The following is a 17,849-nucleotide window of genomic DNA, read 5'->3' on the forward strand; positions in this document are numbered from 1 at the left end:
CAACTGCTGTTAGGGGAGTGGCACAGTCAACTCCGGGCAAGAGTTGTCGACGCATGCACCAGGTGGTGCAGACCAGCACAGTGGCAGTCAGGGAGCAGCAGCTAATGCGAGAGGAGGTCAGTTTGATGATAAAGTTAGTAGGTAGTTCCTTAAAGAGCAGAGGAAAGCAAGGTTCAGGCAATCGTGTGCCAGGGGAGTGAGGGGTAGTTGAAGAAGATGCTAGGAAGACGGTATAAGAAGATTGAACAAAGGTTCTGCCATGGCGTTGTAGAAGCAAGAGTGTGAGGAGATTTGAGAACGGGAAGGTGTTTGGCTTTCACTGTTAAAAGTTAGAAAGCTTTAGATACGAATAGCTATGAGAACCCAAGCTGGGAAAAAGGGTGAGTTTTCAGAGGTGGCAGGCTCAGGGAGATGGGTGTGGGTTGAATAGGTGAAGCGTTCAGATAACCGGTTAAAGCGAGGGCCTGATGCGACAGGAGTGGTCCTGGATGTGCAGGTCCTGATGGATATTTTGATGGAAGGCAATCACTAATGGCAAGAGAGCCAATGAGGGGATCTTGATGTGGATAGAGTCCGGGGTGGCTCGTGGGTACCGGTGCAATGCCGCTTCACTGCCACCAATAGCGAAATAGCGAGGAGAAGATCCTATTACTTTTCAGGGGGTGGTGGGGGAGGGGGGGAGATTTCATGGGTGAGTAGAATGGTAGCAACGAGGTAGCCCGTGGAGCAGGCAACAGGTGTGTGCGTTGTATATCAATGGAGTTGGATCACCACGAAGTTGAGAAAGAAGGATGTGTGGCGGTAGAGCTGGAAAGAAGCGAGGTTAAAATCTGATCTGTGGTAGTGGGTGAGGAAGAAATAGACAGGGTGGCCAACAAGGGCAGATAGAGAGGCAATGGATCAGTTGCCATAGACAAACTGATACTTAAGAGAAGGGGAAAAAGGGAAAGCTCATGGAATAAAGGAACAGTGGATAAACGCTGTTAAAAGGAGGGTTGAGAGCACATTGAGGGCTTATGGAGTCACGACAAGCAAAAGCAAGGAAGGGTAAGGGAAGGACAGTAATGGGAGAGTGATGCATAAATGGAGATGTGTTCCTACACAGTTAGGTGCACATTTGATGGCATCAACAAATATGAACATTTGGAAAATAGAGCTTGTATTCATGTTTAACTTATTGTATAGAGCAGTCGCAGTACGGCTCAAAGGAGTAGATGGAGCGATCCAGGAGACCAACCGGGCCAGTCACTGTACAGTTGGGCTTTGCTTTGTTTCATAGTCAGTCTAACGTTAAATACATGGATGTCAACCATAAGACAAAGACTGTTTTGGGCTACTGCATGTGTGAAATATGATGTGAAATTTGGGCAAAGATGGCGTAAATTTCAAAGGAGCAATGGGGTGAGTTAGATAATGATTTAGTGCTGCAACTAATGGTACAGAAGTTACCTGCACCCACAGTGACAACTATTTACATACTTCTGCAGTACCGGCCCTTTCTGGGATACCTAACCCCTTTTGGGGTGGATAGTAAAGCAAGGAACACAGGTGGGGCATGTTGGTCTTTTAACAAAGGTTTCTGTAACAGAGTCTTTTGGTATTTGTGCCAAAAGGAGGGCTAAGCATCAAGTCACCCAGTGCATAAGGTACATAGGTGGGAGGGAAGCGACAAGGCAGACAGCAAGAGAATGAGGCTTCTAGCGGAGGTCTGGGAAAGTTATGTTGGAAAGGATGAGCGTTTGGTTAGTATTCTATCTGAATCGTAGAGCTGCCGACATTCATTAAAAGAGGTTCAGGGAAGGGGTTTGGTTGCGATATACAGCACTTACAGCCATGAAACAGGTGATAAGGGATCACATGAACAAGGGCATTAGAGAGGGTAGGAATGTGATCTTTGAACAATTTGATTTGTTATTCACCTTTTGGATTTAGTACTGAAAATGATGGGTTGGTGTGTGAGGGTTTAGTTAGTTCACCACTTATCATCGGTCCATTTTTGGCCTGTTTCCTTACACCCTGTGGGGTTCCCCCCACCTTTTGCCCCCAATTGGACTATTAGCTGCTGGTTTTTCGACTCTGCGAGTGCACTGACTCCTGCTAACCAGGGCGCAGTATCAGTGTTCTGACTCATGGAAAAAGTGATGTCGAATTAAATGTCCCCGATTGGCAAGTACTGACTTACTTATAAGTCCCTAATATATAGTGTCCACACAGGGGTGCAACACTATTTGTGCCACCCTGAGTGTGACAAATGACAAAATGGCTACTAGCCTTCAAACTACAGATGGGAAGAGGAATGTGTTCACTGCTAGTTTGACTTTGCCATTAAAACCAATGGCAAAACCACCCCTTCTCTTAACAGTATATTCAAGTCTTCCCTAAGGAAGGCCTATTGATCCCTATGGCAGGGAGCTGTACACTGTTAAGCAAGTCCTATATGATTAGATATGTCTTAGCAACAAAACCCTCAGAATTGTTGTTTTGCTGAGGAAAGTTAGTAGCCCCATTGGCTAACACAGGGTTACCAGCTGGCATCCCAGTCTGACTATCGTCTATATGGGACAACCTAACTGGGGACTGTAAGGTATCAACTCATAGCATTAAATCTGACCTGATGCCCAAGTTGAGATTTATGTCACTTTTAAATCTAAGCAACTTTTAGAAAGTTATCACTCTGTGACTCAGCTGGTCCAGTGGCTTTACACAAGCCCCGGCCAACAGACAACCTTCTGCCTCCCTGGGCAGGCATGTAAACGACTCCCAGGCTCAGGAACAAAGGCAGTTGCTGCAAAGTGAGGTGTGACCTCCTCTCAAAGGAACGCTGCTTGAGTTGTTAGCCCAAATGGCGAGCTTCAAAGGGGAAGCCGCCGGCTAAGAAGAGCCGCCTATGAGAACACACCCGAACAGGATGCCTTTTGTTCTTGTAGACAAGTTGGAGAAAGGACCAGAGAGGAGAAAACTTTTTCCCGTGGGCCTGTAGCCTTCGGTAGGTACACCTCTGGGGTGGGCTACCAAGCACCTCACAGTTGAGGGAAGGTTCAGACATCTTGAGAGTAGCAAGAATATTGCAAACTGGGATAGCCAAATGCCACACATCGCTGGAACTTTGTCACCAAAGAGAAGGGGACCTATTAGCCCATGGGCTAGTGACTGCATTGTCTCCTCTGGGCATTTTCCTGGGATATAGTGGCCACCCCTTGCATCTTTAATCTCATTACAGATTGGATTTGGAGAGAGAACCAAGAGAGGACTGCCCTGCTGCCTTTGAAGCTGCAGGAAGGACTACACCTACTGCACTTTGGGCTAGTGAGTTTGGACTGTGCCTATAGCTCCTAGCTCAGGGATAAGTTGATCCCCCAGCTCTATATCGAAGCAGTGACTCGAAGGGTCAGTCAGCTGGCCCCCTGGGACAGCATCAGGGACATCAAAGCTGTGGATGCCCAAACTGGAAAAGCAGTAGTCACTTCTGAGGAATGGCCGCTGGGCATACCAAGAGACAAATCTGACGATAGCCAAAAGTTGCACCTGTTTTTTACAGACTCGGGAGTGCTATCAGAGACTGGATTTGTCACCCAAGAGAGACACTAGCCCCCCACCAAGGATATTCACTGTGACTGCTGTCTCGTGAGATCGGCAGCCCAGCCTCAGCTGGACTTTACTGTTGCAAAGACTATGTCATGGAACCCCAAGTTGTGTGGTCAAAGTCGCCTCACCCTACCCATGGATCGAGGGATCAACCGCACTTCACCCCTGTCAACTGCACAATTCCAGGAGTATCATTGAGCACCTTTTCTGCCTGCATCCCCAGCATCAGGACCACTCCATTGTCATATAAGGAAGAACTTGACTGGAAAAGACTCTGGTAGCCAGGTAACTGTCCAAAATACCCTACTGGACTCCTAAACCCCCACCCTACCGGATTTGGCCTCCCAAGCCAGACTGTAGTAGTCAAACTGTTTCAAACTATTCAAAGGTTTGCAAAGTTCTGGTTGCCCAATGCTGGTTTGCAGTTGGATTTTAAAGTATGTATATCTTCTAAAATCTGTATCTCTGAAACCCGCTGGTGGATGTTGATAACCAACTCTAAAAATTCATAAAACTATACTCTATGTATAAAAATTGTTCTTTTGTCTCTTTCTTGTGCGACTTTCTTATTCTGTTGTTTGGTGCTGTTAATATTTACTCTAAGTTTCTTTGTTTAGCCTTGCTGCTTGAAGCCTCAGCTCCCCATAGTTGAGCTTAAGATTTACAAGCAAGCCTTACTGAACCCAAGATAGGTTTTCAGAGTGTATTCTACATTAGAGCATTTGAATGTGGAGCACTCCATTGCAGACAATGGAGTGCTCCGTGCTTCTACGGGCTGGTAAAGGCCTGCAGAGCAACATTCCAATGTTATTTAAACAAAGGCCTCTCAGCTCGAGGGGATTTCAATTTGAGGCTCGACCTGGCCTTTAATAGCTGGTATAGTCCGCTATGGTGGGCTATAATAAGGCCCCAAAGCCATATCATATAATACATCCAAATCCTCACACAGGGTGACCATGTCACCATTGGATAAAGTAGCAGAGTGACAGGTGCAATTTACTAACTGATACAGCAAGAGCAGGGGAGTTATGAACTTTTCTGTCAGGGTATGATGAACAGTGGCAGGAATATTAGCTGAATTAGGGTAGGAGTGTTGCCTTTTTTGGAGGTGTTCAACTGTTCGTTTCTGTAACATGGTGGAGTAGGTTGTCAGCAGATGAGTGGCTTTCAGTGTTGATAACTAGAGCCTGGTACCTTTAATTTATGGGCAAAATACGAAGGAAGAAAAATTTCTAAGGTTAAAGAAACTTTTTGTTCAGGGATGCTTGACAACACTTTTAGGAGCAACACTTATCCTGTGAATTGACAACACTCATTTGCAGAAGTGAAGATCCTGTGTGCTGGTACTAGGAGCGGACCAAGTGAACAACTGAAAAGCTTGAGGACGTTTGTGAAATCTGAGGGTGTTTTGTTTGACTCGTCGTTTGGTCTTATCTACTAGGCTGAGTTGTAGGCGGACTGAATGTATTTCAAGTGGGGTTAGAAGATGAGACTCAGAAGCTACCAAGGGCACTGAAAGAATGCAACAAAAAGAAAACGCTGGGACAGTTGGGGTGCATTTTTCCTTCTAAGGACCATATTCTGAGCAGTTCGGAATAGAACTTGTACTTTACCACACCCAGTAAATCCCAATACACCAGGGTGAGACATTTTCCAGGTGCAGTAATGAACTACTATTCCGAGGTTTGGAGGGTAGAGTTAGGCATAAGATGGAGACTCAATGTTTACTGCATAAGTATTTGTAGGTTTTGCTTTTTTTAAAGCACATTTTCCTCTGATAAATTTCAGTAGGTTTGACCTGCCAAAAGTGGTGGGTGAGAACCCTCGCTCATTTTGTAATTCTAAACCCTACATAAAAATCCTGTTTTAACAGGGATTGCACTTTAGCCACTGGTTATAATCAGGATTTAATAACACATGGAGCACTTTCTGAGGAAGTTTAAGGATATATATAGTTGTTTGTTTTCCTAGGATGATTTTGTGGGGCGAGATAAGAATAGCAGAAGGCATAAAACAGGTGGGGGAACATGTTGTTTGGTCAGGAAAAAAACAGAGGAGGGATTTTCCTCGGTGGTAGCTTGGACAACTTAAAGGAGTCTCAACAGGGTTGGATTTGCCACTGGATCGGAGGAACTAGCTCAGGAGGCTGGGGACGGGGTGGATTTGCAGTCCTTACATTCTGAGAAGGGCAGAAGTGTAATGGAGAACTGTTAATCGGGCATGGAACTAGGGCGAGACAACATTAAAGAGATGGGGTCAGATTGACAATAACTGGCGCATCTCTGCATATTAGCAGGGAGGCGCCAGTTATTTTGTGTGACGAGCCTTGTACCACCGTGAATGGGCTGCATTTACAATGCTATAACACAGCACCTGAAAATACCATTCAAGACCGGGAGCTCATTAGTAGCTTTTATTATTCTTTTTAACTTTTGTCAGCAAAGAAAAAATGCCGTCGGTCCAAGGTCTGGTCCAGCGAATTCGCTGTAAGTATTACGAGGTCGACTCCCTCTCTGTGATCTATTGCCGCCCGTCTTTATTTTTAAACTAATATTCATCCCGTTTCCTTGTTTCAGTAATTATCTTCAAACGCTTACAGCGTGCATCGCCGATATGTCGGTAAGACGCCTGGAACTCTTTTAGATTAGTCTCCCTTTTGAGGACACTATCCACTAATAATCGGAATCCTATGTTGTTTCAGGTCCCCTGAATTCCATTGTACTAGCGAGCCGCTCCCCGCGGACTACGCCCTTCACGAACTATCACGGTAAGCCGCCTTGTTTAATATTATCGACTTGTGAAAGAACTGGCGGCCGTAATTTCGTTTATTTTTATGGGCTCCTGCTGGTTCTTTTTCAGACCAACATAGTATCTATTAACAGAGACAGCCGACCGTCTTATTGAAAATTCCACTGGATTCTTAGTGTTTCGGGTAAGAAATTTTAATAGTCTCACTCAGCCACTCTCGCATTTTTGTTGCGGTCCTCGCATACTGAAGTCTCCTCTTTATTTTAAATAGACCTTGTGCCATTATCCATAACTCCACGGCGGCGCACACCGAAATCATGGTCTAATTGTATTAGGTGAGAGTTCCTTTGACATTGTAGAGCCACCCGCCTCCCACTATGTCGGAACCCGCTCTGATCATCTGTATGTTCTCTACCCTACAGGTAAAACGTCTGTCATTTTACGCGCTCTGGCTCAAACTCAAGTAAAGCTTTCTTGCTGACTAACAAGGTAGGTAACATCGAGCCTTCCAACCTCCACCCTTCTGCCACTTTAATCAGTTCTCTATCTGACTCTGTTGTTTGTTATGACTGTTCTAGATTCAGACCAAATCCTTCCAGCTAAGGTGTTGAGGCTTCCCTTACACGTTTTGAACATCTGCTTTTTGGTAAGCCTGTAGAGGAGAGGGTGGAATCTGAGAGAGGAATCTGATGTTGATCAATTGAATGTGGTCTATAAACTTTTTCTTACTCCCCTGATTTTCATAACTTTCCCTCCTCCCCCTTTTTTTAGAGACGACCAAGGCCCTGAAGAGAATCCCCAGAAACCAGCGGGATTCGAAACGCGTAGGCCCCAGCCATACCGCTGTCTGCAAGAGTGATAAGCTCATCAAAAAGTTCCTCTGTTGCTTATCACTATTTTGTGTACATTACCTTTTATTTAACAATTAACAAAATATTATGAACATTCTAACTTGATATAGGAATGTACTCTTTGTTTGAATAACTTCCAAGTGACATCATTTTCCAATTGTTTTGCAGACTTTGGCTTTTCTCTCATTTCCCCGTGTTTTTGTGCTTGTCATTACACTGTAAATACTGTACGTTCTGCACATTTTTAGTCTTTGTAGTCATTATACCCCTTACCCCCCACGAATGGTTGATTGTTGTATGCCTGTGACATGTTTGATATGGTGAATGATTTCCAAATTACAGTCTGTACCTAGCATGTAGTATCTGTTTGTGTTTTTTGAATAAGCATTTTATGAAACAATTTTTCTTTGCTGACAAAAGTTAAAAAGAATAATAAAAGCTACTAACGAGCTCCCGGTCTTGAATGGTATTTTCAGGTGCTGTGTTGTAACACATGTAAATTATCCTTTGTTATCAGTACTGGCAACCTCTTTCCGTTATTTATGATTATGGCTCACCCATACTGATTAGAGCCAACCCCTAGTTGTTCTTCGGCATTTACAATGCAGCGCACCGTGGCGCAAGGATAGACAGATGTGTGACATATCTTGACGTAAGGGCAGCCATTGCTGGAGTTGTGTCGCAAGCACGACGCAACTCCAACAATCGTTACGAATGCCTATTCCTAACATGCTGCATCACTCTTTATGTCTGATTCAAGCAGGCACAAGGATTAGACGCAGTGGCGTCGTAAAAGTGACTCCGTGAAATCTTGTAGATTTCACTGCGTCACTTTTACGAAGCTTCCTTGCGACGGAATGCCCACCCTGCATCAATCAATCAATCAAGGCATTTATAGAGCGCACTACTTACCCGGAGGGTCTCAAGGCGCTTGGGGGGGGGGGTGCCGCTACTGCTCGAACAGCCAGGTCTTGAGTTTCTTCCTGAAGGAGAGGTGGTCTTGGGTCAGGCGAAGGTCGGGAGGGAGGGTGTTCCAGGTCTTGGCGGCCAGGTAGGAGAAGGACCTTCCTCCTGTTGTCGCTCTTCGGATGCGGGGGACGGCGGCGAGGGCGTGGTTGGTCGATCGGAGGTGGCGTTTGGGAGCGTAGAAGTTGAGGCGGTTGTTGAGGTAGCTCGGGCCTTGGTCGTGTAGGGCTTTGTGTGCGTGGGTGAGGAGACGGAAGGTGATTCTCTTGTTGACGGGGAGCCAGTGCAGGTCTCTCAGATGTCCGGAAATGTGGCTGCTCCGGGGGATGTCGAGGATGAGTCTGGCTGAGGCGTTCTGGATCCGCTGGAGTCTCTTCTGGAGCTTGGCGGTGGTTCCGGCGTAGAGGGCGTTGCCGTACTCCAGTCGGCTGGTGACGAGGGCCTGGGTGACAGTCTTCCTGGTCTCGGTGGGGATCCACCGGAAGATCTTCCGTAGCATGCGCAGGATGTTAAAACAGGACGCGGAGACGGCGTTGACTTGTCTGGTCATGGAGAGGGAGGAGTCCAGGACGAAGCCCAGGTTGCGTGCGTGGTCTGTCGGTTTGGGTGCGGTGCCCAGGGCACATAGATTATACCTGACGCAGGTATAATGTAGTTCAGGGCTTTACAACGTGACGCATCTCCCTAGATGCGAATGTTGTAAATATGTTGCATCTTGGCGCATTGTTTTTGACGCAGCTGCTTCACAGAAGTGACGCAACAGTGTCGTAAAGATGTCGCAAAGGGCTTGTAAATCTGCCCCAGGCTGGGATGCATTTCCAGATTCGTTTTTTAGGTCTCGCCTATTCCATTCCGCAGGAATGAATATGCAAGTCTAATGCGGTCAAACCAAGACTTAAACCCAAGGCTCCCTAAAAGCGGATTTCCAACAGTTCACGTGAATCACGTGACCACAAGCACGTGCATTTCCCCACATGAAAGGCATCAGCCTCCCTCCCACAGGCTTCCCAAGCGTGCGCTTGGCCGGTGTTAGAACCGGCTGTCTCTAGTTGGCAGAGGTATACACTTCTGACAAATAGGGACACACCTTTTCTAGTCAGTGCAAGGGGATCACACCCTTTGATAACCCCTGCTCACCCCCTTGGTAGCTTGGCAGAGCAGACAGGCTTATCTCAGAGGCTGTGTGTTAAGCATTTATGACCACATACAGTAATAAAGTGAATACACTACAAATGGACTCGACACAGTAGTATTATAAAAATAAGGATTTTTATATAAGGCTTAGCACAAGACCAAATAACACAATCTTAATAAATACTCTTGGAAGGGAAAATAATAGTTCAAACGTAGTTTCTTCTTAGCACAAAGTCTTTAGTATCAAAGCAACTCTTCTTCTTGGAAACACAGTTCTTAGCAACAATGTAACCCACACGGGAGTTACACGACGTCGAGGCGAAGTTAATCCAAAGGTTCGGCGTCGACCGCGAGGAGCGCTACGTCGAGCCCGGAGTCACACGGACCCCCAACAACCCAGTACCTTAGGAGAATGAAGCACACGATGATCAGCGGCGTCGAGCAATCCGGCGTCGCGTCGTCGGTGTCGATCAGGCCTCAGTAGTCGTCGATGTCGATGATGCTGTTGCAAGAGTGAGCAGGGCTCACGGCGTTGAGAGGGCACGAGGTCGAAGCGATCAGCAGCGGTGCAGACACGAGGTCCCTTGGAGCTGGGTCCGAACTCACTACTCACTGGCGTTGCTGCTGGCGTCGATCAGGCCCAGCGGCCGGCGTCGAGGGAGCGGGACACTCACGGTGTCGAGCTGGGTTCAGCGGCGTCCGTCAGCGTCGAGATTGCTGGTGTCTTTCAGAGGCGCTGGATTCACAGGTTCCAGCAAATAGCACTTGTAGCAGATGAAGTCCTTTAGCCCTGTGACTTCAACAGGAGACTGGCACTCTTCCAGTCCTTGGAGATTTTCTTAGCAAGCGTGAGAGTACACACACAGTTCCTCTCTCCTGGTTCCTTGGCAAAAATAAAGAAGCACTGCAGGATTCCCCCCCCCAGCAAACAGCACACTGGCAGAAGGGGTAGGCAAGTCCTTGGATCAGCAGGCTTCTTGTCCTTGGTTTCAGGGTTCCTTGTCAGAAGTGATCTAAATTCTTGGTTCAGGGGTCCTTCTCTTATACCCCTTTTTGGCTTTGATCCCTTTGTCCATGCAGGGGAATTTCCCAACATCCTGGGTCTGTTGTGGGTGGAGCCAGGCAGAGGCACCTGGCCTATTCACTGAGCAGGGCTGGGTCCTCAGACGCCCAGCAGGAGGTGGAGCCAGCATTGTCACTGGCAGGAGCAGAGCTATCGGCCTCCTGGTAGGAGGTGGGGCTAGGATCGTCCATGGCAGGCACTGAGCCATCAGCCACTTGGCAGGAGGTGGAGCCAGCATTGTATCAGGCAGGGCAGGCTATCAGCAACTACTCTCCCCCTACTCTCAACGCAAATGTCCCACTCATCCCACACTGACTCATTCAGACCTCTGGAGTCACCCAGCTCCTGTCACGCACACGCAAGACCAGCAGAAACCAGAAATGGTTAGACAAGAAAATAGACACTTTCTAAAAGCGCTATTTTCAAATCCAGAGTCCAAAAACCATCCACACCAGCGGATGCGTAATTAAACCCAGAGTTCAGAGATACCAAACTCGACATTGCACCATGCTCCCCGAGCCAGCTAGGATCGTAGCATTAATAATCCCGGCGGCCCATTCTAACTAACGGAGAGCAGGTTACCTCGCAATAGTGAAGAACGAAGATGGCTGTCATTCACTATTTAGGACATGCCAACTTGGTCAGGCCTGTCCTACCTTATACTTACAATGCACCCTGCCCGCGGGCCTACCATAGGGGTGACTAACATGGAGTTAAGGGAAGGTTCGAGGGACTGGCAAGTAGGTGTACTTGCGCAGCCCGCGTGACAGTACCAGACTGCATGTAGGTCTCGCAATGACCGACCCGTAGACATTCTTTTACGAGGCCGCTCTGGTGGGTGGCACAACACGTGCTGCAAGCCCACGAGCGGCATTTGTATTTACAAGCCCCGGCACTCCTGGTGCACTAGACTAGGGACTGACAGTAAACCAAATAAGCCAAACATGGAATTCAATCGATACATCAAGTTACCATAGGGAGCACTTGCACCGTGGCACTGATCAGCAGTGGCACCGTGCCCAAAGCATTATACCAGAAAAACATCGTAAAACAGTGGAGGCAAACAGAAAAATGGAGGAGAGACTCAAGCCAATGATGTCAGGTCTAACAGCCGGCCTCTGCCAGTTCTCCTCCCCTAATTATTCACTCACTTTTCACGGCGCCAGGCCGTGACTCGCATTTCTACTCCCCCCTGGTCTCACATCAAAGGCATCAGCCTCCAACAGGCTTCCCTCCCACAGGCTTACAGGTTTACTCACTTCCCCTCTGCCACTCATTGCCCAAACCCGACCCAAAGGCATTGGAGTGCTTTATAGAGCAACAGTTACATCACACAAGGACACATTCATTTTTGTAGGCACGGGGAGAGCAAGTGACTTGCGCAGAATCACAGGACGTTCAATGGAGTTTCCAAACGCAGCTTCCCAATTCCAAAGCCGGAAGCTCAGGCCCGTGCGCCATATCCTCACCTGGTCGGCACCTTAGAGGCTGGCAGGACATGGGCGTGGCTAAAGAGCAGCAGCCAAACACGCAGCGTTTATACAGAGTCCTTCATTGCTGGAAATGTACTGCAAACATGGAAACCGCACAGGGCTGTGTTACAATCTCAAGTGGGGGCTTCCCCGAATTCCACGCAGAGATCTCACTCCACTCCATTGTTATGTTTTATGTTGTTAGTGTACTCATTGTATGTTCTGTAATGGGCATTTTGGTCTGTTCAGCTACTTTTTGGTGTATTACTATTTTGTATTGCTCATGCACGAGCACATCCCCAAGCCTTCTGCCTGCCTCCTGCCTTGTTGTCTAAGCCTCGCATGACTTCAAAGGCTCCCCCAGCGTGCGCTCGGCCGGCCTCTGGCATTTCTCCTCCCCTAATTATTCACTTCACTTTACTTTTCACGGCCGCCAGGCCGTGACTCACTCGCATTTCTCTGCCCATCGCAGCCTGCCCAGCCTGTGCCGTCTCTCCCTATCCCTTAACCCTTCGCCCTGCCCCCACCACCTCTCGATATTGCTGCTTGTTCTGGTGCTGTGCTTCGAAACTGTATCGAACAATGGAATCCTACCATTTGTCATTTTTTTCAGGCTTCCCTCCCACAGGCTCCCCTCCCCGCCCCCGCCTGCACTCCCCAACCATGCTGCCATTACTTGCGTGCTATTATTTTAATATAATACAAGTTGTCTGTGTGCCTCCCACAGGCTTCCCTCCCACAGGCTTCCCTCCCCGCCCCCCGCCTGCACTCCCCAACCAGGCTGCCATTACTTGCGTGCTATTATTTTAATATAATACAAGTTGTCCGTGTGCCCCACTTTCTCACCCAGCATGTCCGTGTGTCCCACCTCCCTCACCAAGCTTGCCCGTGTGAAAGGCATCAGCCTCCCTCCCACAGGCTTCCCCAGCGTGCGCTCGGCCGGCCTCTGCCAGTTCTCCTCCCCTAATTATTCACTTCACTTTTCACGTGACTCGCATTTCTACTCCCCCCAGCCCATGTAGACACCTCCTGCCTTGAAGGCACACATCAAAGGCATCAGCCTCCCACAGGCTTCCCTCCCCGCCCCCCGCCTGCACTCCCCAAGCAGGCTGCCATTACTTGTGTGCTATTATTTTAATATAATACAACTTGAATGTGTGCCCCACTTTCTCACCCAGCATGTCCATGTGTCCCACCTCACCAAGCTTGCCCACCTCCTCAAACAGCCTGTCCATTTGCCCTCACTTCTAACCCAGCCTGTCCGTGTGCTATAGCTCCTCATCCAACCTCAGTGCCCCTTCGTTTCCTTGACGTCTTATATAAGACTTTAGCCAAGGCAAGCCTGTCCGTGTGCCCCACATTTAAATGTCCACGTGTCACTCCTCACCAAGCCTGTCCGTGTGCCTCACTTTCTCATCCAGCATGTCCGTGTGTCCCACCTCCTCACCCAGCTTGCCCGTGTGTCCACCTTCTCAACCAGCCTGTCCATTTGCCGTCACTTCAAATCCAGCCTGTCTGTATGCTATAGCTCCTCATCCAACCTCAATGCCAGCTCCACCTCAGGCTGTCCGTGTACTCCAGCTCCACCCCAGCCTGTCCGTATACTCCAGCTCCACCCCAGCCTGTCCGTCTACTCCAGCTCCACCTTAGCCTGTCCGTGTACTCCAGCTCCACCCCAGCCTGTCCGTGTACTCCAGCTCCACCCCAGCCTGTCCGTGTACTCCAGCTCGACCTTAGCCTGTCCGTGTACTCCAGCTCCACCCTAGCCTGTCCGTGTACTCCAGCTCAACCCCAGCCTGTCCGTATACTGCTGCCTCACCTCAGCCTGTCCGTCTATTCCAGCTCCACCTCAGCCTGTCCGTGTTTCCCAGCTCCACCTTAGCCTGTCCCTGTACTCCTGCTCCACCTCAGCCTGTCTGTGTACTCCAGCACCACCCCAGCCTGTCCGTGTACTCCAGCTCCACCTCAGCCTGTCCGTGTACTCCAGCTCCACCCCAGCCTGTCCGTGTACTCCTGCTCCACCTCAGCCTGTCCGTGTACTCCAGCTCCACCTCAGCCTGTCCGTGTACTCCAGCTCCACCTCAGCCTGTCCGTGTACTCCAGCTCCACCTCAGCCTGTCCATCTACTCCAGCTCCAACTCAGCCTGTCCGTATACTCCAGCTCCACCTTAGCCTGTCCGTGTACTCCAGCTCCACCTTAGCCTGTCCGTGTACTCCAGCTCCACCTTAGTCTGTCCGTGTACTCCAGCTCCACCACAGCCTCTCCGTGTACTCCAGCTGCACCTTAGCCTGTCCGTGTACTCCAGCACCACCCCAGCCTGTCTGTGTACTCCAGCTCCACCCCAGCCTCTCCGTGTACTCCAGCTCCACCTTAGCCTGTCCGTGTACTCCAGCTACACCTTAGCCTGTCCGTGTACTCCAGCACCACCCCAGCCTGTCTGTGTACTCCAGCTCCACCCCAGCCTGTCTGTGTACTCCAGCTCCACCCCAGCCTGTCTGTGTACTCCAGCTCCACCCCAGCCTGTCTGTGTACTCCAGCTCCACCCCAGCCTGTCTGTGTACTCCAGCTCCACCCCAGCCTGTCCGTATACTCCAGCTCCACCCCAGCCTGTCCGTCTACTCCAGCTCCACCTTAGCCTGTCCGTGTACTCCAGCTCCACCCCAGCCTGTCCGTGTACTCCAGCTCCACCCCAGCCTGTCCGTGTACTCCAGCTCGACCTTAGCCTGTCCGTGTACTCCTGCTCCACCTCAGTCTGTCCGTCTACTCCAGCTTCACCTCAACCTGTCCGTGTACTCCAGCTCCACCTTAGCCTGTCCGTGTACTCCTGCTCCACTTCAGCCTGTCCGTCTACTCCAGCTCCTCCTCAGCCTGTCCGTGTACTCCAGCTCCACCTTAGCCTGTCAGTGTACTCCAGCTCCAACACAGCCTGTCCGCGTACTCCAGCTACACATTAGCCTGTCCGTGTACTCCAGCACCACAACAGCCTGTCCTTGTACTCCAGCTCCACCCCAGCCTGTCCGTGTACTCCTGCTCCACCTCAGCCTGTCCGTCTACTCCAGCTCCACCTCAGCCTGTCCGTGTACTCCAGCTCCACCCCAGCCTGTCCGTATACTCCTGCTCCACCTCAGCCTGTCTGTCTACACCAGCTCCACCCCAGACTGTCTGTGTGCTATAGCTCCTCATCCAACCTCAGTGCCCCTTCTTTTTCCTGACGTCTTATATAAGACTTTAGCCAAGCCAAGCCTGTCCGTGTGACCCACATTTAAATGTACACGTGTCACTCCTCACCAAGCCTGTCCGTGTGCCTCACTTTCTTTCCCAGCATGTCCGTGTGTACCACATCCTCATCCAACTTGCCCGTGTGACCACCTTCTCAACCAGCCAGGCCATTTGCCCTCGCTTCTAATCTAGCCTGTCCGTGTGCTGTCCGTGTACTCCAGCTACACCCCAGCCTGTACGTGTCCTCCTGCTCCACCCCAGCACCACCACAGCACCACCCCAGCACCACCACAGCACCACTCAGCGCAACCACAGCACCACTCAGCGCATCCACGGCATCACTCAGCGCATCCACGGCATCACTCAGCGCAACCACGGCTTCACTCAGCGCAACCACAGCTTCACTCAGTACAACCACAGCATCACTCAGCGCAACTACAGCATCACTCAGCACCACCACAGCATCACTGGTTCAAATATGTTCTCTCAATGTTTCAAACTTTATTACAAATGTCACAAAAAGATGTTAATATTTCACTTCTGTTCTTGGATTTTCGTCACAATAAAATACACTGAACATAATCTTCACAAAAGTTATTTACAAAAGTTTAAGCTATTGCCATTATAAATTACTATCCCTTTTATTTAAGTATTAATTTTTTTAAAACATTTAAAGCCATTGTTATTTGTAATATCAATACATTTAAGTCACGTAAATACAACACATATTGCATTACAAATGCTATAGGTGTCACATTTGCGAAAGTTAAAACTATTGACATTGTAAATGACTAAGCTATTCATTTCGCTACTTTCAAAACCAAAACATAAATAAAATATTTGTCATTTACAATACCAATAGCTCAAACTTTCCTAATGCGAGACCTATTGCATTGCAAATGCTTGTTTTCTTACCCTTTGAACTGTTTAGTTAAAGAAGGTTTTTGAAAATATGTTTGAGCCTGTAGTGATTGCCACAGTCTTAACCAATGCTGAGTTAGTATGGGGTGTAATTTGTTTTGTCATTGCCAAAGAATACGTTCATGGTTCAGCGAGTTAAATATTTGTGGCCTGCAGGTCATATATTTAAATCCTGATAAAGTGAACTTCTGCCAAGTTCAATGAGTGTGTGCCATTGAATTTATAGTAAAACGTCTGCCTGAACGCTATGTAGAATAAGAGTTTTATTGCAGCAAGGCCAGCTTTTGCACTGGTGGAGCCTGGTGCGACAATGTTTGTTGGCGCCCCCCAATGATATCCTCCACCAGGAATTCCCTCACTACCACCCTTTAACATTGCCCCTCAAGTCTCCATAACCTCTCTCTCGGATGCATTTAATTAATTTTAAATCGCCACTCATACCAATGTAGGGTGTCCGAGCACTTTACATCACACGCACATTACACAAAAACAATCAGTCATACATCTGTAAATCAGTGCATAGGAAACGTTACAAAAGACTAAAAGGTTTAGGAGTCACATGTCATCCATACTGGTAGACAGTGTACTTTAAGAGTACTTGGTCTGAAGAAGCAGAAACTCGGAATTTATAATGTAAACTTTAGCATTCCAGATGTTAGTGTCTGGGGCTTATTTGTATAGTCGGTGAATGTGTTGAATAATGGTGGTCTGGGAATGTGGACTGAACTGTGTAATGGCAATAGATGTTGCCATGTTTTGTGAGGTGTGAGTTTTTTCTATTTGAAAAAGGACATGGTTGTCACAAATATTTCTGCATGAAGTGATATTTCCCTTAGAGTTAAAACATTTTTTTATGTCTTCCTCAGTTCTTTGTAGAGTCAGATTCTAAGATGCAAGCTTATACGCATTCTTAGGATTTGTAACTGCGTGGATCTTGCGGAGCAGAGATTGTGATTTAGCCCACTGTCTGAAAGGCTCTTCCCTACATTTCATTCAGAGATGGATTTTTGTTAATCCAATGACATTTTTTTAATTAAGTTTATTTTATTTTTTGTGATGGCGCCATTTGGCGATCTCATGAGTATCATCGGATTCTAAGTGATGAAGAATGGCCAATAGCAAGGGGGAGACTGGGTTTTGGGGGGCTTTTGTAAACTACTATGCAGCGTCCAATGTCTTGGTGGTAGAAGTTGTGATGATCCGGTTTAGTGCCGAGCTTACTTGATGCAGAAAGACGTGTAATTGTATTTATATAGTGCTTACTGACCATGACGAGGCGCAGAAGCATCTGTCTAAGACTGTCATTTGTCATCAGAGATCTGATCACTAAGAATAACAGACCAAGTATGTGAATAGGTAGCTTGTCTCAAGAGCTCAGTGCAACCAATATTAAGGTTCACTTTGATCACTTGCACTGGATTGTTACAAGGATAGTCTGTCGAGATTTTATTTTTATTATTATTATTTTTTTAATAAATTGTATACAATCACAAATGCTGCTGCATGGTTAACCACAGATTTTCTAATGATCAAATATAGATGCGTCCACTGAGATGAGAAAAGTGTTCATTAGCCAATTATCTGAACAGGAAGTGGATTTTGAAGGGGCGAGGTATATAGATGGACTGGTGATGGACTGAATAACATATTCAAAAGACTCAAAAGAAAAGCTTGAATAATGTTAAATAATAGCCACATCACGTTCCCTCGCCTAGAGTATTTTTTGAAAAACAGAAAATAGGTGCTAAAGTATTTAAACTGGGTTTTAGTGATAGCCAGGAGTTTATCCAAATAAGGTAAGGCATAGTTTTACCTCCTAGAGAAGGACCATCGCTAGATTGAGTAAATGAAGGGGACTGAGGTGTCCCTTCAAGTGAAGGAGCCCCTTT

Source organism: Lissotriton vulgaris, chromosome 10 (genome assembly GCF_964263255.1).
Source record: "Lissotriton vulgaris chromosome 10, aLisVul1.2, whole genome shotgun sequence".
Lineage (NCBI taxonomy): Eukaryota > Metazoa > Chordata > Amphibia > Caudata > Salamandridae > Lissotriton > Lissotriton vulgaris.